At 39.9% G+C, this 27051-nt stretch overlaps 1 long non-coding RNA gene and 1 other non-coding gene across 5 annotated transcripts in view; one reads left to right on the top strand and one right to left on the bottom strand.

Annotated features, from left to right (window-relative positions):
• LOC134293414 (uncharacterized) overlaps nt 1-27051 on the bottom strand; it is a 478005-nt gene that overhangs the window by 137312 nt on the left and 313642 nt on the right. The gene's annotated exons all lie outside the window — the stretch shown is intronic.
• Nucleotides 2369-2524, top strand: LOC134293558 (U1 spliceosomal RNA). Its single transcript, XR_010000513.1, has one exon. It is a non-coding gene; the product is annotated as a U1 spliceosomal RNA (small nuclear RNA).

Raw genomic sequence — 27051 nt, 5'->3', positions numbered from 1 at the left:
TTGTACTTTCATTGTTGTTGTTGTTTTGCACTACAAATAAGACATGTGCAGTGTGCATAGGAATTTGTTCGTTTTTTTCCCCCTTCAAATGATATTTCGGCCCCTCCACAGTCTGAAGGGTTGTGGACCGGCCCTCTGCTTTAAAAGTTTGAGGACCCCTGCTTTAAAGTTTGGAGTAAAACCCAGGGTAGTTTCACCACTGACTGAAAAGAGAGCCATGAGCTACCCCTGGATTGTCCATCTGACTTTTCAAAGAAGAGACTGCAGTGCGGAGTTTCCCAAGAGCAGTCTGGCAAGAAAACTCAGTAAAGTAAGAAATACGAAAGAGATTTTAGACAGCCATTTAGACATCTGTTAATTGATTACCCAGTTTGTAAAATTCTTCCTCATTTTTCATTTACATTTTTGATGAGATGCTGCAAAGTTAGACAAATGATCCAGGCTAGGACTTGTCGGATATCAGTTTGTAACACTTGGCTTTAAAGGGAGATGGCTTTCTTCGTTTGTTCAAGTAACTTTCAAAGCTTATCTGCAGAAAAGACAAGCACTTTTCTCCCTCTTCTTGGATGCCTAGCATCTCACTCAGAACATGAGCCATAGATGAGGAAGCAGAGGAAGAAGATTAAGTGTGGCATTTGTTCCAATGGCTGGAAGACTTTGTTAGTGCTGTTTCAGAAACACAAGATTTATGGCTGCGCTTAATGAATGCTAATCGTTTTGTTATCAGGTAAGAGCCATACAAACATTCCCCTGTACTGTTGGGTGAAAATATGACTCAAGAACCTAAACCATAGAGAGCTTCTGCTTTTTTTTTTTTTTTTTTTTGCGCCCCCAGCATAGTTTGGTCTTTCATAGGAAGACTAATCCAAGTTGCTTGAATACAAGAAAGGAGACAGATCTTTTTTACTATCAAAAAAGAAATCCCAACTTTTTCCTTCATCTGAAGGAAGTTCTCCCTAGATTTTAGATACTCAGCTTATTTATTATTTATTGTGTCCGAAGCGAACAGAGTACAGTTGTAATGTATTTAAAAACACATAGTTTAAAACTTGGCATTATACTAAATGTCATTTGACTAGTAGCTGGCCACTTGAGGTGCCCCATTTTGCATGTGGCAGGGCTTAGGCTGCATTGTAATAGGTGGTCTGTGGTTTGCTCTTCTCCACATTCGCATGTTGTGGACTCTAGTTTGTGGCCCCATTTCTTAAGGTTGGTTCTACATCTTGTAGTGCCAGAGTGCAGTCTGATCAGTGCCTTCCAGTTCGCCAAGTCTTCTGTGTGCCCACAAGGGAGTCTCTCATTTGGTATCGGGCAAGGCTTGAGGTTCCGGGTTTTAGCCTGCCACTTTTGGACTCTTGATTGCGAGTATCTCTGTAGATCTTAGAAAACTATTTCTTGATTCAAGACATTGGTGGAGCCCCCGGTAGCATAGTGGGTTAAAGCCTTGTGACTTGAAGGTTGGGCTGCTGATCTGCAAGCTTCCAGGTTCAAATCCCACCCAGTGAGAGCGCGGATGAGCTCCCTCTATCAGCTCCAACTCCACGCGGGAACATGAGAGAAGCCTCCCACAAGGATGGTAAAAACATCAAAAAACATCCCGGCGTCCCCAGCCAATGTCCTTGCAGATGGCCAATTCTCTCACTCCAAAAGCGACTTGCAGTTTCTCAAGTCGCTCCTGACATGAAAAAAAATGGTGTAGTGGCTTATATCCAAACAGGGGATGAGCTGGAGATGCCTTGGTCCTTTCATTGTTGGCTGCTACTTCCCAGTGGATGTCAGGTGGTGCAATACTGGCTGTTATGCAAAACTAATCTATTATGTTACGATTAGATGAAAATTAGAACTATTTTCCTCCTTTCCTCCTTTCTTTCCTTTCTCCCTTCATTTCTTCCCCTTTATATTCTGTTTTTCTTCTTCTTTAGGTAAAATTTTTAACTCTTATTTAAAAAGAAACCTTTCCCTTTTCTGAAGGCAAAAGGTAAGAACGTAGTCCATCCTGGGGGAACCTGGGAGACCTAGTAAAGCAAGTGAAGAGCCAAAGACCTGCCAGAAGAAGAAATGGGGGAGGAGGAGAAGGAGAAGGAGAATAGGCCATTTTTGCCTTCCAGTAGAAAAAGAGCAGAGAGAGGATCAAATGATCCTCCCATGAGAGGGAATTTCAAAACTTGGGAGCAGCCTTCAGGAAGGCAGTCTTCTGTTCCAGCAGCAAATGCTCCTGTGATTATATTGGGATGGAGAAAAAGGCTTTGCCTGAAGTTTTTAAATATTCTGCAGTTGCACAGAAACGGATGCTTTCATATAGTCTGGATCCGAATCATGGTGGGCTTTAAAAGAGAAAAAACAATCAGCTAAAATAGACGGGGTGTTGAAACCCAAGGATTTAATGACACCATGATCACGAAGGTGGTTTTCCCAGGGTGAGGCTCATCCATTGCACTCCGGGTGTGCTGACTCCTGCGATTTCCCCAAATGCGGAAAACTCCAAATTGTGATTGTCTTTAGAAGCTATTCCAAACATTAAGGCTGAAGTGACCTAAAGATTTCAAGACTGTCTAAAGAGGAAGGAGGGAGAGAAAGAAACCCTTCCATTAAGCCACACAGGGAGCTTACTACTTACTTATAGATAGGTTCCTTAATGGGCAAGATATAATTTTTCCCCTACTGATGCCATATGGAACAGAGTAAAAAGTGTTTTTCACCGGACCTTCTTTTTCTTATTTCAGGAAAGAGCTTTAGCTTTATAGCTACCCTGCTGCTTTTTCAGCATCACGGAACAATAAAACACCACTTAATAGAAATCTTGACTTTAGTTTGCAGAAAAGCCAGAGCCATTTGCTGCTTCTTGTCTTTTACAAGAATTTATATTTCCATTGAGACCTTCATTTTGACCATTCCCCTTTCCATGGAAAACTCTTGCCTGTGTCCACATAAGTTATCTGGTCAAGAGTCTAGTGGCTCACCAATTATTTATCCTCTGCGGGGATATAGTTCCCTGGGGCATGGAAGGGGAATGACAGCATGTCCCTTCAAATCAGAATTCGGCCCCTTCGTGAATTTTTCCTTCCGTTATCAAGTTTCTAGCATTGCAGAGAGCGAGACACACCTGGAGATCTTAAATCTGCTGTGCTCTCATTTCTGTAGTGACTTTACCTGTCACTTTTATATAGATGCCTGAGCTATATTTTTATGCCTGATTGGAGTTTTAAGTTATTGCAATGCGAGAAATTTGGGGAACTGAAGGAAAATATCTGTAGTGGAAAAATTCATATTTGCTCTCCATCATCCATTAGTTATACCCCCAACACACTGCCTATTTATACATATAATTCTCTTCCCTTGAAATATTATTTATATGACAGGCCTAGGGCTTCATAGGCTAAGGTTTATGGCTTTATTCACTCTCAAAATCACTTTCTGATTAGAATCCTTTCTCTTTTGTTTGCATCCCATCACTCTGTTCCTTGCTTTTAGGGAATCATCCCAGGCACTCTGTAAAATGGAGTTTTCCCAGAGTATCTGATGGCAATATTGAAATTAGATAACCTGAAAACCTTACACTTCTCAGTTCTTCTGATACCCAAGGCATTGTTATTTCATGGATATTAGTCTACTTTTCATCTGCACTGACAGAGGGTTATTAAAGCCACAAGTTTCCAAGCATGGTGAAACAGTCACGAGAGACGGGTGGAATGCAACAGGATGCCGTAAAGGAGTGAACTGTTATCCTGACCACACATCTTAATATACTTGCATTGTGTAAGATGATACGGCTCTTTTTGTAGCTGGTTCTATTCATTAAAAAATTTTTTTTTATTGGTTTATAAGTGTAGATACAGAGAAAGCGAGGAAAACAAAATTGGTGGGGATAGTGTAGAAAGGTGGGGAGGGGAAAGTAGGTGAAGAGACATAAGGAGAAAAACAGGATAAAGATATATATATATATATATATATATATATATATATATATATATATAGTAAGGGGAAGAAAGAATAACTCCCCCCTTAAAGAAAAAAAAGAGAAAAAATATAATAAATAAAAATAAAAATAAAAATAAAAACTTCCCATTGTCCTCTTGAGGAGTTTTAGTTGGTTTTTTGTTCGTTTTTCTGTTCCAGTTGACTCTCAAGAAGTTTTTGTCTTCATGCGTCAGATAAGTTTATTGTGAATGTGTTTCCACTTTCTTGAATATAGTCTCTGAAGCCTGTCCAGTCCGTCTTCTTTTTTCCGTCACTTAATTTCTGTGTTAGAATGTCCATTTGTATTAAGTCCAGCAATTTTATAATCCAATCATCTGTAGTGGGTACATTTTTTTTGTTTCCAAACTTTGGCTAGAACTAGTCTTGCAGCCGTGCTCATTAGGAAGAACATTTTATCTTCATTTTCCTTCAATTTTTTACTTGTTATACCTAATAGATACATTTCCGGCTTTAATGGGAACTTGATTTGAAGTATTTTTTTGTGTTATCTGATGTATTTTTTTCCAGTATCTATTAATATTCTTACACTTCCACCATTGGTGGTAAAAGGTTCCTATTTCTTTACCACATTTCCAGCATTTATTGGATATCCGTCTGTTAAATTTGGCTATTTTGACTGGAGTGTAATACCACCTGAATTGCATTTTATACCAATTCTCTCATATCTCAATTGCTACAGTATATTTTAATTTTTTATTCCATAGTTCTTCCCACTGATTTAAGTTTATATTGTGCCCAAGATCTTTGGCCCATTTAACTTGACAGTCTTTAATCTGCTCTTCTTCTGTTGTCCATTGCAATAGCATTTGGTATAACGTCTTAATAATTTTTTTCTCCTTTTGCATAATTAATTCCCAAGTTCCTATGTATTGGCTGAAACCTATTTTGGCTGGTTCTATTCTTTAAGGCAGTGGCTCTCAACCTGTGGGTCTCCCAGAAATCCCAGCAAGTTTACCAGCTGTTAGGATTTCTGTGAGTTGGAGGCCAAAACATCTGGGGACCCACAGGTTGAGAACCACTGCTTTAAGGTATTGCATATGCTCATGTATAAGTCTAGAAATTTTTAGGAAAAATGAACCCAGCATGCACATATCAATTTTAAGCACTATACCTTAAGACTTATATATAAAAAAAGAACTACTTCCCTCTCTGGAGTAGAGTGGTGAAAGGTGAGGTTATTATAATATTTCCTGAAAGAATCTTTGAAAATCATCAATCCCTTCAATTCTTTCTGCTGTGATGCCACTTCTAGCCTTTTTGAATGCCTGGGCAAAAAATGGTAGTGGAAATAGCATCTGCCCAGAACACTGGCACTTTACCATCTCTGTGGAATTGGCCCTTGACTGAACCATAGTTCATATCAACATTCACAATTCTGGCTCTCAAACTGACCTTCCATTCATACATGAGGTTGACTTATACCTGAGTATGTTGATGTCTGAAAGAAAAACATTAGTTTTCCAAAAGTGAGTCTCCTTGGGGTCAGAAACTGTTCTGAGGAGATTCTTTTTCTTATATGTGCATGGACATGTGTGCAGTCTGCTAAGAATCTATTGTCTCTTTTTTCTCCAAAGGAAAATGGCTAACATATCAAGATCTTTTGAAGAATTATCAAGGAGAATACAAAATTAAATCAAATGAGTAGTTACTTGCAGAGAGAGACAGTTTTCAATGGTTTTCCTATTTATAGTTATTTAAAGATTTAAGATGATAAAAAGAGTTCTGGCTTTGAACAAAAGAAGAGTTTGAATTGTAGCTGTGTACTGATGATGGAAACGTGATTGGTAAAATGTCTATACTGGCACTTCTTTTAAAATGTCAGCTGGAGGAAGAACAAGTGAAAGACTGTGTGATAAAATGGGCTAAGAACTAAGATGTTCTCTTTTCCCCTCCTCTCCCCAGCATTATGGGCTCCCTGGTAAACTATCTAGACAGAGCAATTTCTCTGGATAGGGCTGCCAGGTGGGGAGGAGGAAGAAGATTGTCCAAAGGCAACCCAACAGACTCCTGGCTTGATGCACTTGGGGATGGTAGTAGGACTTTTTCAATTGCTGCTTCTTTCTCATTCCTTCTCCCAAAGCCAGGAAGTCTCTACTTGTCTTATGGCCACTAAGGGGAAGATACTTAACACTGTTCTTTGCAGGAATCAGTCAGTCCTCAACAGATCACACACACATATAGATGTGTCCTTCTTTTTCATATTGGCTGTACTTATAGGGCATTTCTTAACTCCACCCGAGCATCTATCACCACCCCTCTTGGGGGGATTGCACCCCACAGTTAGAGAACCACTGTGATAGAGAATTGCTATTTGTAAGTCCCGTATTGTATGTCCAGAAGGCAGAAATGGGTACAGATCCAATGTTAGAAATGGGAGTACCCAAAAACCTGTATTGTCTGACAAGGAGGTTGAAATGGGTACAGGTCCACTGTGATAGAGAACTGATATTTGTACATTCTGTATCCAGAATCCAGAATCCAGAGGAGGGCGACTAAAATGATTAAGGGTCTGGAGAACAAGCCCTATGAGGAGCGGCTTAAAGAGCTGGGCATGTTTAGCCTGCAGAAGAGAAGGCTGAGAGGAGACATGATAGCCATGTACAAATACGTGAAGGGAAGTCATAGGGAGGAGGGAGCAAGCTTGTTTTCTGCTGCCCTGCAGACTAGGACACGGAACAATGGCTTCAAACTACAGGAAAGGAGATTCCACCTGAACATCAGGAAGAACTTCCTCACTGTGAGGGCTGTTTGGCAGTGGAACTCTCTTCCCTGGACTGTGGTGGAGGCTCCTTCTTTGGAGGCTGGATGGCCATCTGTCGGGGGTGCTTTGAATGCGATTTTCTTCTTAGCAGGGGGTTGGACTGGATGGCCCATGAGGTCTCTTCCAACTCTACTATTCTATGATTCTATGTGTATGTCCAGGAGGTTGAAATGGATATGGATCCAATATTTTGGTAAAGCCATTTCTAACACTGTATCCATTTATCCTCTAGCATGCAGGTTATCCTGCCTATCTGGTGTAGGGTCTAGAGGGGCATTGCTGACAGAGGATGGCATATATCATATTCAAGGGTGAGGTTGTTAAAGCACCTCTGATATAGTGGGTACCTTGAGGATTCTGCACACCTTATCATCAGTAGTAAAAGGATGTGTTGGTTGTCTGCATTTTAACAGTGGTGTCACCATTAAAAGAGGGTGTGTGTGAATTTGGGTTGTTGTTTTTTTTTTTTTTTTACTTGACAATCCTTTCTCTCATTCTGGTGATTACACATTCATAGTGTCACATTAACATAGCTCGTCTGTGAAGTCTCTTCAATCTCGGATTCAGCCAAATCAAGGCCTGTCATTTTTGCCCAAGCTGGGTGGGTAGAAAGGTGTCAGCCCTCTGGGTCCAATCCACAAAGACTAATGTGACGGTAACAAATTGGCTTGTCAACAAGAGAGGGCCGCCTTGGTATTAATGGACATAATAGCAGATTACTTGGCCCTCTTGTGTCATACAATAGAATCAAAAGCAGGATCAAAGTGAGCTAATATAGCAAATGGTTAACAGGAAAGACATGCTAATGAGATAAAAACACTTTGCCTCTCAACCTCGCCCAGGCTTCAATGGAACGATAATTGATACTAAATAATGTAATTTAAATACCAGCAAAAGACTCTTAAATTTTGACGATAAATGGGCTTTGGCTTTATTCTGCTTCCTATAAAAAGAAGGAAAGCAAAGAAATTGTCATGTTGCTGTCACTTCCACAGTGTTTTATTCAACAAGGACCCACACATTATTCTTAACAGCAGAGACAGGATGCAAAAAAGCATCTTGGGCAGATGCGTACTTTCTGTTTGACCTTGGAAATATGCTGAGCATTCTGGCCAGCATTTCATTGCTCTAACACTTAGAGGTAGGCATGCTAAGGGATGGATCAAGACCCACATATGCCCCCCCCCAACCCCACTCCCAATGACCAATTTATCGGATAGTCCCTATTTTATAGCCCCTTCAAACTCGGTATAACTATTTTTTCCCCAGAAAATGTTCACGACTGATTTATTTTAAAAGCACAAATCTAGTATGGACACTAGAGAGAGAGAATGATCCAGGCTTTAATCATAGCCAAGGTATCTAGCAACAGAGTCTGTTGTCTGCCAAGACACTGAGTTAGTAAATCAGTGCAAGTCTTCAATTCAAACTTTAAAGAAGTTATCCAGGGTGTGATGGCCTTTAAAATATGGACTAAAATCTGAAGTAGATTCTCCTCCCAACTGAAATGGAAGCCATTGATCATTGCTATCTCACTGTAACCTCGGTGTAGACTCAAGAGCCTAAGGATCCAGTAGTATGAACTGGGAAAAGAACATCCCTACTGGAGAGCTGTAGAACTCCAGACTGAGACACTGGGACCTTATGTCTGTAAACATGGGCAACCAATGAGACTATCCGAAATTGGAGTAACATACTCCTCTCCAAGATCACCAGACTCCTGGGGCCAGTACCCCGATGAAAACTGAAGAGATGGAGAAATGCTAGACTTACAATATTGAGATAGGAATATAGAACTGTTTTGCCCTCCAGACATCTTGGATGTCAATAATCCTACTGATGGGCAGACTGAGTGGGAATTTTGAATCATGGACAAGTGAGAATCTGTATGATTTTGGATGTTATTTTGTACAGAATTGACACATGATTTAGTTGCAGAGAAAATAGTATTTTTTCTGCAGATAATTCTGTAATTAGGTGTTGGGATTCATCCTGGACTACTCAAGTCTAAATGTAGTCAGATAGATGATAGAATTAGATTGAGGGAATCCTTTCCCCGTTTCCAAAGCATACCTAGATAGGATTCATCATTGTTTCCTGCTTCCAATCCTATTTAGGTCAGCCCACCCTTTGATGTTCGTAGAAATGTGATCTCTCCTAGGGCTTTGACGTAACTTCCCCAATTTGGTCCTTTGGGATGTTTATGGCCCGAGAGAAGAAGCGACCCACGAGGCTGACCGCCATTCCAGCTTCCTGCTTTGTTCCAGAGAGGGCACACCTCTGACCTCTAATAGCCAAGATGTAGTTATCTATAGAGCTTTGTTATTTTAATCTGTCTGTATCTTGTATTAGAACAGGATAGATTAGTTAGTTAGGTCCAAACCTTTTCTATCCACCAATGGATTTCTTTTACCTCAATAAATGCTTTTCAACTTTAAAGCTAACTTTGCATCCCTTTGCCTTCCTGAATACACAGAGGCCTTCCAAACTCACACGCTGCTGCAATTTTTACTCTGCTATTTTAATGGGAATTTACCTCATAAAGAGGGTGATTAGAGCTTAACGGCTCTTCCATTCCCAACATTAGGGACATCTCCTGTACAAAATCTATATATGTAACTTGTTTCCAAAAGGTACCAAATACACCCAAACAACTTTTATAGGATTGAAAAAAAAACCTCTTGAGGATATGCATTATTTTGCTACATAACACAATTTTCCAAGCCCTGTATTAAAGTGATTTGATACATTTTGATTGTTTGATCTGAACATAATATTCTACAGCTAGCCCATCACCTATATGTGCTGCCTCCTATAACTCATTGCTTAATTTTCTTTTCTTTTTGTATTCAGTACCTTTTGGGGGGAAAAGCTCCACATATTGCAAGAGAAAAGCTTCACCCTAGCTTCAGAGGTTGTTGGAACAGGTGGCCTACTTGGAGACATCCTGAATGAAGCCGCAACTTCCAGCTCTGCCTGGCTGGGATTTACTATTTATTTACAGTATTTATATTCTGCCCTTCTCACCCCGAAGGAGACTCAGGGCGGATCACATCACACATATAAGGCAAACATTCAATGCCTTAACATAGAACAAAGACAAATGCAGCTCAGAGCTGGCCTCGAACTCATGACCTCTTGGTCAGAGTGATTTGTTGCAGCTGACTGCTTTATCAGCCTGCGCCACAGCCCGGGCTGTGGCACAGGCTTTACAGAACTGGCCAATATAAGAGAAGTTTCCCTTCTACTCTGGATCTATAGAAAGTGAAACTTTAGAAATTAGCTTTCAGGATTATTAAGATAAGAGAGACTTTGAAAACTACCTGTTGCTACAACCTTCTGCTCCATACAAGTGACTAACTAGTATTTCCTTTAAATAAAATCCAGCAAATGAAAGTCTATCACCTCCTGAACCTGAAATTTGAATACAACTCTTGTGCTCTTTTCCCATCCATACTTGTCACTGCAAACAATGTTATTTGGTGAGATTGGATATCTGGATGCAACTGGGAAAGATTAGCATGAAAAGAAAAGAAAAAGAGGACACATTTACTGACTATGACAAATTACTAATCAATATGATGACACTCACTTTAAATGCCCATATTAGATAATCTACAAGTTTTTACAAATCAACAAGACAGAAACCATAGCTCCGAAAAAGAGGATACGTCCAGGAAAAGAAGGGCTTCCAGTGACCTATAGGTTCACGAAATACTGCATGGAATGGATAGATTTCCACCAAACCTTGCTAAATTGGGTGATTTCCATTGTAACCATTTCTATCAAGGCAGTCTCGCTATACTGTTCCAGGAAAGCTGCCAATATTTTTAGTGGGAAATACAAAAGTATGAAAGCATGACCTTTTGCAAACTGTTTTTCATTATAGTACATGCAGGAAACAATATAATGATTATAAATATATATTTATGCATTTTTGGAGATGCAAACAGTGAGGTCAACAGCTAATTAATCACTCTGCATCATTAGGTGGAACTGATTCAGAATATAGTCAGATCAGGATGAGGTATAGAAGAACTGGCAGTAACAGCATGAAAAAAAAAATCACAGAAGTTTTACATGTAATGGAAGGGTCCTAAGAGAATGTCAACTTTTTCCCACCTCACCTGAAGGAAGCCTGTGATTTCCCATATGGAGGAAACTAGAAAATGAAAAGATTATTTTGTTGTTGTTGTTGTTAATAGATTTTAAATCTACTTTTCAAGATAAAACTAAACACAGATGGAATCTTTAATATTCAAAGTACATTATCAAACATAAAAATAATTAATATTTAGGTCATAGTTTGTCAATTATTGTAATATAATAATGATGAAAGATGAAAGCTTAGTTTCAAAGCACAGTAATTTAAAATTAAATTAAGCACATGCATCTACCTGGCACAAACATGTCAAGATCCTTGTAAATAATGGCTTAATAATTGCTAAATGTGGGACTCCCACAGAAAAGTCCCTATTCTTATCACGTCATATTTGCTTACCAGAGGTCAAATTCTCAGCTGGCAGACTTAAAGCTTTGGTAAATTCATGTGAACCATGTTTTAGGAAATAGGGGTATTTGCCATAATTGTAATCTTACAAACTTGGAAAATCATCTTGAGCATGATTGCAGTAAAATCCTATACATTTGGCAGCATGAGTCAGTTCGCCTTTCCTTTTTGCCATTTAAGATCAACGGAGGGAAACGAGGTGACTGATGCTTTCCTGCATGGGATGGGGCGATGGGTGAGTTAGTTGATGGGGGACATGGGACGATGGGTTCCCCACACACCCCGACAGGCACCGCTGGATTCGCCATGATTCATCGCAATTCTGGTGACCCATCTGATGAGGCTGTAGGTGAAAATTCTAAGTGTTCTTCCCTAAAACTGCAAATCCCATGACTCCATATGATAAAACCATGGCAGTTGAAGTGGAATCATAGACTTAAAACTATGTGATGTGCAGAGTTTCATGGGTGGATGAAGAAATGCAATAAAAACAGGACTTGAGGATATCTTACTGAAGTAATGCAAAACAATTGGGGGGGGGGGGGAGAGCCATGTATTTTTTTGCGTTTCACCAGCCCCATTAAGGAACAGAGCAGGGAGTAGAAAGAAATTACTGCAATCAGGCCTGTAGCGGGGGGGGGGGGGGGGTGTTAGGGGTTCAAACTCCCCCCCCCCCCGAAATTTTTCAGGTTATAAAAAAAACCTGGCTTACTCATGAATTTTAACTGGTTAACCAAATCCCCATGCTAAGTCTATGAGACGTAAAACATTAAGAGTCCCTCCAGGCACTATCTCAAGCAGATATTGACAGGTCTGAACCCGGGGGTGGGGGGGTGGCGGTGGGTCAGGGGTTCAACCCCCCCCCCTGAAATTTTCAAAACCCCTCCCGAAAATTTTTTCTGGCTACGGCCCTGACTGCAATTAGGAGGCGTTAATTGTGCTTCTTTAAAGTAAGTCAATTTTGTTTAGACTTCATCCTGTGTAAAAGGTAAAGGTAAAGATTTCCCCTGACGTTAAGTCCAGTCGTGACCGACTCTGGGGGTTGGTACTCATCTCCATTTCTAAGCCAAAGAGCCGGCATTGTTCATAGACACCTCCAAGGTCATGTGGCCTGCATGACTGCATGGAGCGCCGTTACCTACCCACCGGAGCTGTACCTATTGATCTACATACATTTGTATGTTTTCGAACTGCTAGGTTGGCAGGAGCTGGGGCTAACAGTGGGCGCTCATTCCGCTCCCGGGATTTGAACCTGGGACCATTTGGTCCGCAAGTTAAGGTAGATGGGTAGAATTTAGGTTATTGCTTAAATGACTCATTAGTGGAGATGAGGATTCAGTTCACATATTGTGCTTCATACCATTACATGATAGCAGTATCAGGAGAAAATCCATGACCAAAGGAGGACAGATGCTAGACAAAATCAATCCAGATATTCAACTTTGCTTGAAAAGTCTGTGATTTGTAAGCACAAATTAAACACCCATTGGCACACTGTGTATCCTTGGCAGAGGATTCCCATCTTGATGATCAGCCAGTCTTATTTTTTTTTTTTTTGCATTCTCTACTGATCTCCATGTAATGGGCTTACTTTGTGCAGAACTGATGCTGTCACTTATGGCAAAGGTTGGCCACTTTGATGACCGAGCCAGAATTTACAGGCTATTCACTGCTGATGGTCTAATCTACATCTTGTCTAATCCACACCTTTCTATCAGCAGCACTGCAGATAAACCAGGAATGGGAAAAGTGCAACCTACATGCAGCCACAACCTCTTTATTTGCAACACTCCTAGGATACAAAGCTACTGGATCTAAAATAATGCCCAAGATCTTGAACCAGAGATGACAATGTTTAGCTTATAATGACAAAGCTACATCACTCAACCATGTTACAGAACTGTGAAGATACACAATGACGCATTGTGCAAGACTTCATACTGAGCAACTAGGATTGAGCTGTATCTATTGAGTTTAGTTAGTGGGGTTGGAATGGATGGCCCTTGTGGTCTCTTTAATCTTTACGACTCTATGATTCTATCCTTCTTTGGTTCTTGTACAGTTGTTGTTTTTTTAACACCTTGATATTACACATGCATCCTTAATAGTTCATTTCTCCTCTTTTTGACAGTTGCACTCCTGCCTACTCAAATGTGTTCCTGACTTCAAATGGTGCCATTGATCACATCTCTAAATAAGCTGGGCCATGTTTATTTTCTTTTCCTTCTTTATGTTCTCCAGCGTGGAACAACTTTCTGAACACAATTACCAATCGAGGAAATCATTTTTTCAGCACTGCTGCCAAACATGTCACAAGAAGTTCAAGAGTCTTGTTTATGTATTTGTTTTCTCCTATATTATATGCCATTCAGACTTTATTGACTGAACTCCTTCCTCACCTTCTTTCTACCAGCCTTTCATTAAATATTGGGATCTTGGTACCAAATGACTTCCCATAAGGCTTATTACTTGAGGAGATCATACAGTATGATGATAGCCGAGGTTGCTCCATTTTTTGGATAACATTTTTTTTTGGAGGGGGGGGGGACACCACCAACATATCTATGATGCTCTTATTGCTATGGTTTTGTTCTTTCATTTTCATATATTTCAGTGGTATTAACTAAGGAAAAAGATCTGATTCTTATTCAATCTCTTTGCCCTCACCAATGCTTAATAAAGGGGTGGTCAAAGAATCACCTGAGGGTGACATAGGCCCCAGAAGGCCGCTATAAATTCTATTTGCAGCTTCCTCCTCACACTGTCTGTCTTTTTGTTTGAAAAAGTGGAGTCAGATTGTATTCACACTGCAAAATTACAGCAGGTATCACTTTAACTGCCATGACTCAATGCTATTGAATTCTGGACTTTATGGCTTTGTGCAATATTTACCCTTTTTTGGGATTGCCTATAAATATTTTTAAAATGCTAGACTAATTCTTAAATCCAGCGCCGACAGTCTACAAGATGTAGGGTGATTTCCAGTGACTACCCCAAATTTTCTGCACTTAGCTTAACTTTGCTTGCACTTTACTTAATTTATTTCCGGTATTTCTACCCCGCCCTTCTCCCCTGGGGGACTCAGGGCGGCTTACAAATTGGCAACACAGTGCCATCACATCAACAATACAATACAAAAGGCATTAAAAACTAAAAACATTTAAAATATCATAAAAACCAATATACAATAATAAAACATTTCCATGCACCGAGGTAATGTCCTTTCATTCACTAGACCTTGTTAATCCAGAGTCTTAAAAACTGACGGTGCCAAGCTCAAAAGTTCATTCATTGAATGCTTGAGCACATAGCCATGTCTTTAGTTTTTTTCTGAACCCTAGAAGGGAAGGAGCCTGCCGGATGTCACTGGGGAGGGAGTTCCACAGCCGAGGAGCCACTACCGAGAAGGCCCTGTCTCTCGTCCCCACCAGCCGTGCCTGTGAAACAGGTGGGATCGAGAGCAGGGCCTCCCCAGATGATCTTAAAGTTCTTATGGGCTCATAGGAGGAGATACGTTCAGATAGGTAAATTGGACCAGAGCCGTTTAGGGCTTTGTAGGTCAAAACCAGCACTTTGAATTGGGTTTGGTAGCATATCGGCAGCCAATGGAGCTGGCTTAACAGGGGGGTAGTACTCTCCCTGTAGGCCGCTCCGTTATTAACCTGGCTGCCGCCCGCTGCACCAGCTAGAGCTTCCGGGCCGTCTTCAAAGGCAGCCCCACGTAGAGCACGTTGAAGTAATCCAAGTGGGATGTGACCAGAGCATGGACCACCGTGACCAAGTCAGACTTCCCAAGGAACGGGCGCAGCTGGCTCACAAGGCAGAGTTGTGTGAATGCTCCCCTGGCCACCACCGAGACCTGGGGCTCCAGGCTCAGCGATAAGTCCAGGATCACACCCAGACTGCGAACCTGTGTCTTCAGGGGGAGTGCGACCCCGTCCAACACAGGCTGTAACCCTATTCCCTCTTCAGCCTTGCGACTGACCAGGAGGACCTCTGTCTTGTCTGGATTCAGACAAGAAAAAGTTGGCTGTCTAGACAAGTGGATCAGGTCTGTTTTGGCCCAATGCATTTTCCAGACAATCACCCTTACTTTGCAGAGATGAGCACAAAAAAAGGGAATGGCTCATCCCCTGTCACTGCCACTGCTCCTTGCCAGCCACAGAGCAACCTTTTAATGCTTGGCCATTGCAATTTTGTCTGCTGATATCAGAATAGGGCACCATTGTGACCAACAAGGAGGAGATGTAGCACTAAAGAGCAAAAAGAGCCTCACAGTGGGCCGTAGTAATGTGGTTTGATAGCTTGAGTGACTTGAAGTGCCTTCTCTTTATGTCTTTTTTTATTTCTTTTTGATACATCATAACAATTAACTATTTTTGCCATACATAACTTATTTCAGTATACATTGTTCCAAAGGTAACTATTTCTTAAATGACATTTTAAACAGTCCTTAAAAATGTATCACCCTCCACCCCACCCTCCCCCCATACCCCCACCCCCCTGGAACAGCCATTCAAAATTGTCAATACATCAGTTTAATCGTGTGGAATGCCTGGTTCAAGGTTCTTTCATCTCCGTCTATTTTGTCGATTAGAACGGCTGTCATATATTTTAGAATCTCTGTCCAATTATTGTTATCTTCCCTTACCTTTACTGTGAGAGACATGTATCTAGCTTTGTCCCATATTAATTCTTTCCCTATTATTTCTTCCATTATTTTTCTTATTTTTCTATAAAAGTTCCCACCACATGTGGGAAAATGTACCTATTTCCCCACAGTTGTGCCAACACTTATTTGAAGTATTTCCCGTTATGTGTGCTACTTGGAGTGGGGTTCTGTACCATTTGGATATTATTTTCCTTTGGGTTTCTTTAATCCTTATATGTTTAATTTTATGAATATTGTCAATTCAAGTCCCAATTAATTTCTCAGGAAAGTTTTTTTTCCTGTTTCCAATTATCTATAATGGTTATTTTTGTATTGTAAGTTAATGTGATTAGTTCATCATATAATAGCCCAGTTATTCCTTTATCTATTTCTATTTTACTTTTAATTATTCTATCCAGCGGGGTTTCAACTGCTTCTCTTCTTTTCATGGCCTGGGCTTTACTGGACAGACCTAACCATGCTATCCAGTTCCCTTGACCACATTTATCTTTTATTTTATCCCACTTTAATATTTCTCCTTTGGGATTCATGATGTCCCCAATCCTTTTTCCTTCAGTGCCCTAATTAGATTTGTGAATGTCTTGTCCTTATTTTCCAATGTTTCTAGTGGGAAAGGGTCAATTTTATTTATTTGTAATTTATTTTACCATTTTTTTCCAGATTCTCTTTATGTCTACCTATCCTGACTCCTCTGTGATGGAAACTGATACTCTTTGGGATGTTTCTCAACCTCTTCTTCTTCCCATAAATCCTTTCTTCACATTATAAGATGTAGCTAAGTTAAATTAGCCCCCAAAGCAACTTTTCAACCTTGGAATGGAATTCCTACAATAAAGTTTAGTTTCCTTTCTCCAAGCCATTGGCATGTTTGCCCCTTAAATTAAGATCTCTAACCCCAGAATACACAGTAACCCATTCTGACAATAGCAGAGATGACAAACAATGACCAGGTTTTCTCAGGGAGTTCCATAGTCAGCAAAAAGTTGTAACAGTATGAGGACAAAGTGATGAGCCAGCATGGGGACAAGCTTGATCCACTAGACACTGGCTTTAGATTCGGTAAGTATGTGCTGGATCCAGGGCATCTCAAAGGCACAAATGACCTTTTTCAGAGATGTTGCCACTTTAACAAAACCCAAAATTCTATAGGATGGAGCGATGACAATCAAAATGGTGTCAAACTGCTATAATTCTGCAGTGTTGATTGTGTATGATTTGCTGTTTCTAGAAGCCCTCAGGAATGATTATTCATTTTTCAAACAGTAGAAAGAAACACTTTCTTTGCTCAACATTTTAAAATATGCAACAAAGGATATTGTTTTCATAAAGATTAAAAAACTTTGAAGAGCCAGTGAGGCGCCATCATTTGAATGTTGGACTAGGACTCTGGGAGGCCAGAGTTTGAATCTTTACTTTGCTGTGATAACTTTCTTGGTGAACTTGGGCAAGTCATATGATCCCAGCCTTGGAAGATGGCAAGTGCAACCTCCAACTGGACAAAGTGACAGAAAACTGAAAGGCATACATCAACAATCTGAATGACCCCTAGGTATGAAAAGTATTATTTGAAAATATTAAAAAATTGTTTATTTAGTGTTGGGAAATCCTGACAAGGAGAACCTATACAGTTCAGGACTTATGCACAAAACCTTGACTTAGGATTCTGTGTAGAAAATGCTCTTTCATATATAACCCCATCCCCAACACACACAAAAACACAACATGTGAATTTTGTATAGACTATATCACCAAATGCACTACTTCCCTGGTGAAAACAGTTTTGCACATAAAACAATGAAGCAGACCCACTATTTTCTGTGCAAAAATAAGCTGGTTTTTGCATATAAAATGCCACATTCTTTACAAAAAGTCATTTTGTGCGAAATAAGTCCTGAACTGTGAATGGTTTTCAGAACCTTCACATATTCTCACAGCTGGATGGAAATGGATACAATGATTTCTTGCTTCCTTTGAAGGCATCTCAATTGGCTCCTAGCCCCACCAAAGCTGCCCACTTTTGCCTTAATAGCCTTGTGAATATCTGGCAATTAACTGCTTATATTTTTCCTAATTCCATCCATTTGGATAATATAAATTCAGGGGACACCATGATGACAATTTTCTCCTTCACAATGCTGCTGTTTCTGTATGTTCTTATTTTTAAAAGTCTGATGTTATTTTAAGCTTCTTTTTTTAAGTCTGATGTTGCTTTTTTAACTAGGAAAAGGGAAGCATCTTCTCAGTTTTCATCCTTGCTTCCATAACTTTATTCAAGAAATAAATCAAAAAGAAGAATAGAAATCTTATTAATTAAGCATCTTATTAAACCTTATGCCAACAGGAGAGGCGAGTATGTGTTTATTTGATTTCAAATAATGTGTGGGAGTTTTGAATAAAAAAGATCTTCCGGAATGCATTGACAGTTGTGAAATATTAAACTGTTCTGACTAAGCAATCTGGATGGTATGACAATCATACTCCCTAACTCACATTAAGCGCTGCCTACATTTGATGAAGGTTTGTTACGAGAAGTGGCAGGTGACCGGTTAAAAAAAAAGAAAAGAAAACTTCTATCAAGGTTTAGCTTTGAAGAAAGAAGTATGCTATTAATTTAGGGCAAGTGTGAATATTTCCTTATTTTAGTGGTTTGTTTTTAAAAGTCACATATTGGACACAGGCAGATTAGAATCTCTCTTCTAGCTTTTTGCAGATTTGATGCTCTTTGTTGCTTGTGTGCTTCTTTCAGTGGAGCTGGACTCCAACACTGATGCTGAAGGAAATAATTATACTTCCATCCAGGCTGCAAATTCCAGGATTCTTCACTCATTGGCTATCCTAGTCAAGGTTGCTGGATATTACAAGTCAACAATATGGAAGGATATATGAATCCTTCAGAGAGGAGTCACAGCTAGCACAGCAGATTAAACAGCCAGCTACAGAAGGATCGGCAGTTAGAGCCACGGGTCGGGGTGAGCTCCAGCCATGAGCCCTAGCTTCTGCTTACCTAGCAGTTAGGAAACAGCAATGTAAGTAGATAAATAAGTACCACTTCGCCCCTGAAAAAACATGCCAGCAAATTCGACCAGGAAGGCATTCAGGGATATCAGCTTGATTAAAAGGTAGTGCCATGCATGTCTAGGTGTGCATGGCATAAATTCTATGGTTGGCTCTCGGAGCTGTTTCTTTCTCTCAAGAAATGCATTTGCAGACGGTTGTGAGGATTAGTTGATCTTGATCCATCTCAGCTTTGCTATATTTGTGTTTTTCTGCTCTGCTTCACCCCAGCCTTACTGGGAATAGCATTGCAGAGACATTCCATGTCAGAAATTCATTAACCAACTTTGCATTTTGATGCTGTGCGTCGAGCAACACCATCTGCTACACGATGGCTGTGATTTCTAATCTGCTTAAATCCTGCTGAATCCTACCAGTGTCACTTAGGCAGGTTGATCCTCTGTTCTCTTTTTTCTTGTTATTAGCAAATTAAGATACCAATCTGGCTGTTGATTTCATCATCTACCCCATTTAAATACTTTATCCGGAATAGAAGTTACCTTATTACTGGGCCAGGATGTAATTTAGCCATTAACACTAATCTCTGTTGGTCCATAATGGTCTAATAAACAGTCCATGTTCTTGAATTCTCCCTTGCACCTTATTTCCAAGGCAGTGAAAATATGTTTCTTTATCTGAGAGCTTTGTCGGAATCTAATTAGATAAAGGCTCAGAAGAGCACTGGTGCAATATCTCCCTCTCCATCAACTTCACCTTAAACATTCTCAGATATCAGCCCTTCTCTCAAACAACTTTTCCCCTTGTCGATGGAAAACCAACCCAATAATTAAAGTTTGCTACCAATTTGTCTTACTGTTGACTTCGGAGTCTATTTTTAAAGTGCCAATTATTATAAGTCCAGTTAGAGCCCATCACAGAAACTGGGTGCAAGATTTGACCCAGTATTTATGTGTTTCTTTCTGCTAACTTTTATGCTATCAGTGGACAGGATGTTTTACAGATGCACAGAAAAGGTAGGACTCATCATCCCAGGACAATGGGAAAGATCAGAAAGAGGTGAGAGCAAGGGTAAAGAAAAACAAGAGGGGATAGTTAAGGCTAGGATCCTCTTGTGGAATTATACTGGTGTCAACTTTGATTATACCAGCAGTTGTGCTATTTTGATGTATATGCCTGTGAGTAGTCGAAGTCCACTTACACAAAATATTTCCACATTCATGAGCTTCTGAATGGTTTGTCTGTAGAGCTCTTCACCTACACTTGGAATACCCATGAGTTCATTGCTGGGATGGTTACTATGGTGGATTACCATCCATAAGGTAAAGGTAAAGGTTTCCCCTGACATTAAGTCCAGTCATGTCTGACTCTGGGGGTTGGTGCTCATCTCCATTTCTAAGCCGAAGAGCTGCCGTTGTCTGTAGACACCTCCAAGGTCATGTGGCCAGCATGACTGCATGGAGCGCTGTTACCTTCCCGCCAGAGCGGTACTATTGATCTACTCACATTGGCATGTTTTTGAACTGCTAGGTTGGCAGGAGCTGGAGCTAACAGCCGCCGCTCACGCTGCTCCCGGGATTTGAACCTGGGACCTTTCGGTCTCCAGCTCAGTGCTTTAACGCACTTTGCCACCAGGGCTCATTACCATCCATACTGTCTCCCAACACCATTGTTCATGTTATTTCCAATGCTTAAGCATGACAAAAAAGATGACGTTGAATAGAATCTTGATCTATACATTTAGGAACTTAAAGAGGTATGGGTTTTACATAGGAATGTAAAAGCATCTTAGCATTTTGTGAGATTTTAAGTGATGCTGGATATCTCAAAATGCAGAACAAGCATCTCAAGGATCACACAACCATCTGAGAGATATTATTTGTTATGTTGGAGGCATGGACAGATGAAGGCTGCTCCTTTCCCACTGGCTTACAACAGCAAACGGATGATGCTTGTCAGTGGCCATGTGGGTCATAGTTATGCTGCTATGGGAAAACTGTTGCACAATGAGTTGCTAGATACCAAATTTCACAACATCCAAAAAAAAGTATGGTGGTTTATCCTTATTAGATGAGTATAATTCCCTGAAAGGATCCTAGTCAGTGCTGGATATAGGAAAAATGAGGCCCCTAACTTTGGTCATGAGGGAGATAGACCTGGTAGTCCTATGCTGCTTGCTTTGTGGCACACTCCCATAGAATATCAATTCTATCATTACGTCTGGAATCGCTCCAAAACCCAATGCCTTCAAATCTAGAATTGCATGACATAAGCAAAATCCATCAGAATTAATTTTTGGCAGGAAGATGGGGTCCCCTGGCCAATGGGTCCCCTTGCTTAAGCACACCAAAGCACAATGGTAAATCTGTCACTGGTTCCAGTCCTTGAATTGTCCATAAAAGCTCCACTATCAGCAATGCTCAAGCACAAGGGTAGTTTAACAAGGAACCAGACAAATAGAAATGGTAGAAAATCACTTGGAAATTATAAGAAACTGACATCTCATGCGGATAGTGTTTGTCATATGGTTTACTAGCTACAACCACTATACTAAAGACATTTGAAGTGGTGCTAACTGTTTACATTCCTAGGAGTCAAGAACTGAAGAGTGAAAGCCAGAGAATCTGGAATTTAAAATTCATCTGGTAGAATAGCTAAATATAGCTAAAAAGAATAGCTAAAAAACCTTACAATGGAAATGTCTGCAGGGTTGACATACACAGAAAAGTTCTGCCAATCTCTTAATTACATACACAATGTTACTGTGAGTATATTACGATCAGTAATGTTCTGAAATTGTAATGATTTTCCTATTTAATTTATAAACATGAATTCAATGAAAAAGTAATTAGGAGAAATTCAGTTATGTTCACAATGAAGAATTCAAACAGAAAAGGTAAAGTTCATGTTCAGGACTGGAGAAAACTATCAAACTCTGATGATGATGATGATGATGATGATGATAATGATTGGAATCTTCTTGGGAATGTATATATGTGTAGATTTATTTATGTTTGTAGGAATTAAAATTAGGTAGTCCCAACCCTCGTTATTTCACAGATATATAAACCTCACTTACTTAGGGTTGTTGTATGTTTTCTGGGCTGTATGGCCATGTTCCAGAAGTATTCTCTCCTGATGTTTCGCCCACATCTATGGCAGGTATCCTGCCATAGATGTGGGTGAAACATCAGGAGAGAATACTTCTGGAACATGACCTTATAGCCCGGAAAACATACAACAACCCTGTGATCCCGGCCATGAAAGCCTTCGACAACACATTCTCACTTACTTAGTTTCCAACAAACCCCTCAACCTCTGAGGATGCCTGCCATAGATGTGGGCAAAACGTCAGGAGATAATGCTTCTGGGACATGGCCATACATCTGGGAAAACTCACAGCAACCCAATAATAAGTCAGCTCTTGCTGTAGATGTAACATTGTATTTCTGCATTTGATACTTGGGTTTTAGTCCTCTGCACAGAGCATGGATTGATTTGTGAAGATTATAAAGTAAGCTCAGTAAGTTGATTTTAAAATATCACCTCAGTTTTTATACATGCAGTAATGATAACAGCAGGCTCCCAGTGTTGATTAATGATCAATTCAATGTATAAGCCATTATGGCATTGGATTATATAAATAAATACATATACACTGCTTCCCACAATTCCCCAACACTTTATGAGGTCCCTTGACTTCTTCATTACTGAAGAAGTGGTGCCCACCCCACAACTCAATGCACACTATGCTATTGTGATACCTATCTACATAATGATCAGATTAAACCAAACAAACAAGAGAGATAGGTTGAGAAATACTTAAGTATCTACTATGTTATTTTGAACACAGTCTGAGCTTTTGTTTTTTTCATGGGCCTCTCACTGGTGCACATTGGATGTTGGACTTCTAGTAAAATTCAGTATTGAAGTCCACCAACTTTCTAGTTCAAAGGAAGCCAAACCAGCTTCTCTTCCTTTATTCAAAAATATGATTTAGCTCATGTGTGCTTGTGTCCTCTGAAGTATCTGGAAAGAGATGGCACATCTTCTTACTTCAAATGTGTATTTTTCTCTTGTATATCCATTTCTATGTCTCTCACATTTCTTTGCTAATGGAACTATATTATAAGGGAGAATCTAACCTATCAATTCATGTGTATGGGGCACATGTGGAGAGATTCTTCAGCTAGAGAATTTTAATTTGTGTAATTATATTTAATTTGAATCCATAATACAGACCAACAAATGTTTCAGCTATGAACGCCTTTGTCCACTTAACTCTTGAGTTGCTTTAAGGGTCATAATCGTTTTTCAAGGGAAATGGGAGACACACACACTGACTGCCAATTACATTGGCATTTTGCTCTGAGTACATGTGTGGCATTATCTATATGCAGAATTCACACATGTTCATATGCTCCTGATGCCAATAATATATTTTTAACAACCTTATTTTCAGACTGCTGCTGTCTGTCAGCAGCTGAAGTCATATTCTTTCTGATTTAGACAATTTCTAGGTGAAATCATGCTCTCTAAATGATACTGGTCACAGTCAACATATTGTCTTTCAATTGACAATGAGGTTGAGAAGATTTCCAAAACAGCTTTTTTAAGACTTTAATTAAAACTCAGTTGCTATTCAATTTAATTCCAAGTGCTGTGCATTCCAGGCTATGTGCTTTACATTAACAAGGCTGCAAAATTTCATGAGCTTGTGTCTCATAAACTGTTCTCTGAATAAGAAATTATTTTTATCTTCTGTCACTTGCACTTGCACATTAAAAACCTGCTATTCAAAAAGAAACCAAAAAATAGGGTTTTTTTCCCTGAGAATAAGCATGTAATGTCAGAGAAATCAAAATTGACAAATCTATTCATTTTAACCAATAATTATAATTTTTAGAGTTGTAATGGGTTTGGATCCTCTGTATCCAAATATGTCGTGGTGCTGAATTACGGTTGGTTTCTTTTTCTCATCTAAGTGGCTCCTCATCTGCATTACTGAAAGATACAACATGGTGTGTTCCATATTGGGAATGGTGGTAGCTATTGAATTTGGCTGGTATCAAATGAAAACTTTATTTCTGTGTGCTTTTCAAGAAGTCTCAGCCCTCCCCTGAGAAACCTTCTTTGCTGCATATTTATCATTACTTTCAAAAAGTAACCCTGTTTGTCTGCAGTGTGAAAATAACTCTATACACATAATTTATTACTTCCAAATTCAGTCTCAAAATAAGTATTGAACTGTATACATGTATTTATATTTATGTTGGTAAGAACTGGGAGACCCAATATAGTGTTTGGGTCTTGAATAAAGACTTGGGAAAAACACAATTTGAATCTCAGCTCAAACATGTAAGTCTACTAAGGATCCTAGATAAGTCATACTCTTGAACATCTACTTGTCTTTGCCATCATTTTGATCAAACTGCAAAGAGCATCCCTATCTGAAGCCAGTTTACTTGAGCTGGAGATTATGTTTTCTAGCCAATGACTAAGAACCGAAGCATGTGATTAACAGAGTTCAATGCCAATCAATATCCTTCCCCCCTCTCCATTCCCAAATTATTTTGTCACCATTCACATATGCCAAGGTTGCCTTTGAACATAGAGTTTTCCTCTCCACTTTTATCTCCAACATTTCTCGTTTCTCGTTCATAACACCACCAGGTATTCATGCAGATGTAATGCACAGGGGTGAGAAAGGTAAGCGGAGCTCGTAATCACCTCATTTGCATTTGCCACTCTTCAGAAATAGAATTGTTAAGAACTTGTTGTGTGGAATAGGATGCAATCAACAAAAATAAAGCTCACAGATGGTAGTCTGCAAATGCAAGCCAAGGTGGCATCTGACAGAGATGGGGAGAGCCAAGCCTCCAGTTAAGACAAAAGCAACTTTCACAATGGGTGCTTTAGATGATTAATTACCTAGCTTTTAATCAAGTGGATGTCAGGAAATTGGGCCCTTTCACAAAACTCCCATCTCATCCTCATCGTCATTACAGACTATCACTCATGGCCGAGTATGATTGCCTTCCAAGTGTTGAGTACCTCCACCTAAGGCCTTTAAGAAAGTTCCTAAAAGAAGGATATACAGTAGAGTCTCACTTATCTAACACTCACTTATCCAACATTCTGGATTATCCAACGCATTTTTGTAGTCAATGTTTTCAATATATCATGATATTTTGGTGCTAAATTCGTAAATACAGTAATTACAACATAGCATTATTGCATATTGATCTACTTTTTCTGTCAAATTTGTTGTATAACATGATGGTTTGATGTTTAATTTGTAAAATCATGATCTAATTTGATGTTTAATAGGCTTTTTATTAATCCCTCCTTATTATCCAACATATTCGCTTATCCAACATTCTGCCGGCCCGTTTATGTTGGATAAGTTAGACTCTAGTTTCATGCACTAATTTGAGGTGTGTTCTGGTAAAATAAAACTACTGTCATGTTCTGATGGAGACCAGGAGTCTTCAGGCACACTCCTGATGCAATAGTATCTGAAGATAAGACAGATTCACTCCAAACCCTTTCCGAGCAGGTCCATCAACACTATGATTAACATCCCACCCTTAGATTATAAGAAGACATCCCTGCCATTAGAAATAGTTGAGTGGACCTCAGAGTCTCTGGTTGACCTTAAAAAGGGCCTGGGCAAAGTGCAAACTACAGGTTCCAAGTAGATCTTCAATGTGGCCCTTCAGTCTCAGGAAGCTGCCCAAATCCCCTGACCACCGAGACTTTTATAAACAAAACTGGAAGGTGTGATTTTCTATCTTTGCTATTTATTTATTTACAGTATTTATATTCCGCCCTTCTCACCCCGAAGGGGACTCAGGGCAGATCACATTATACACATACAGGGCAAACATTCAATGCCCATAAACACATCTAACCGATACAGAGACAGACAGACAGACAGACAGACACAGAGACAATTTAACCTTCTCCTGAGGGGATGTTCGATTCTGGCCACAGGGGGGAGCAGCTGCTTCATCATCCACTCTGATGGCACTTCCTCACTTCCTCATTCCAACGTTGCAAATTAGTTAAACTTGCCTCCCCACTTTTTTTTATAAGTGGTACCTTATTTCCTACTTGATAGATGCAACTATCTTTCGGGTTACTAGATCAGTAACGAGCAGGGGCTATATTTTATTTTTAATTGACGGGTGCTCACCCCACCATGGGCTGGCCTCGAACTCATGACCTCATGGTCAGAGTGATTTATTGCAGCAGGTGCTCACCAACCTGCGCCACAGCCCGGCCCCAATTTTGGCCTCACCACTGGCCAAAATCATTGAAGTCATGCTACGGTGTGAATATCCTAACTGCCACCCATCCCCACCCCACACTACAAGTCCAACCTATATACCACCCTAGGGTAAAAGTAAAGGTTTTCCTCTGACATTAAGTCTAGTTGGGTCTGACTCTGGGGGTTGGTGCTCATCTCCATTTCTAAGTCAAAGTGCCGGCGTTATCCATAGATAGCTAGCATGACTCCATGGAGAGCAGTTACTTTCCTGCTGGAGTGGTAAATATTGATCTACTCACATTTGCATGTTTTCGAACTGCTAGCTTGGCAGAAGCTGGGGCTAACAGCAGGAGCTCAACCCACTCCCCGGATTCGAATCACCAACCTTTTGGTCAGCAAGTTCAGCAGTTCATCTGTTTAACCCGCTGTGTCACCAGGGGCTCCTATAGGGTACTAAAAGGCATAAAAATAATAAATGACACAAAGTGGACCAAAATGATGGTCAGAAATGGTGTCACAAAGCTTTGAGCAGGCCAAAATTCACTGGTGAAGTTCACAGAGTAGGTGTAGGGAGAAAAAAATGGCCCCAATTTCCTGTATAGTTGTCCACTCCTGATCTAGAAATATCTACCACTAACATCACCCAAGAGGTGGGTGTATCATGTTCACAATAGAGTTGTCACTTTATTTTTTTTAAAACCAGATTCAGCAGCATTGCTAATTTCAATCAAAATCACGTTACTTCCCCCTCCTTCCATTATGGGTAACACTTACTTGTCATTGCAGAGATGTTAATGGGGAAAGTTGGAGGGACACATTTGGCTATTTTTAGTTATTTTTCTTTC

The sequence above is a fragment of the Anolis carolinensis genome, unplaced genomic scaffold (assembly GCF_035594765.1).
Source record: "Anolis carolinensis isolate JA03-04 unplaced genomic scaffold, rAnoCar3.1.pri scaffold_8, whole genome shotgun sequence".
Taxonomy (NCBI): Eukaryota; Metazoa; Chordata; class Lepidosauria; order Squamata; family Dactyloidae; genus Anolis; species Anolis carolinensis.
This window is presented reverse-complemented; position numbering and strand designations above follow the sequence as displayed.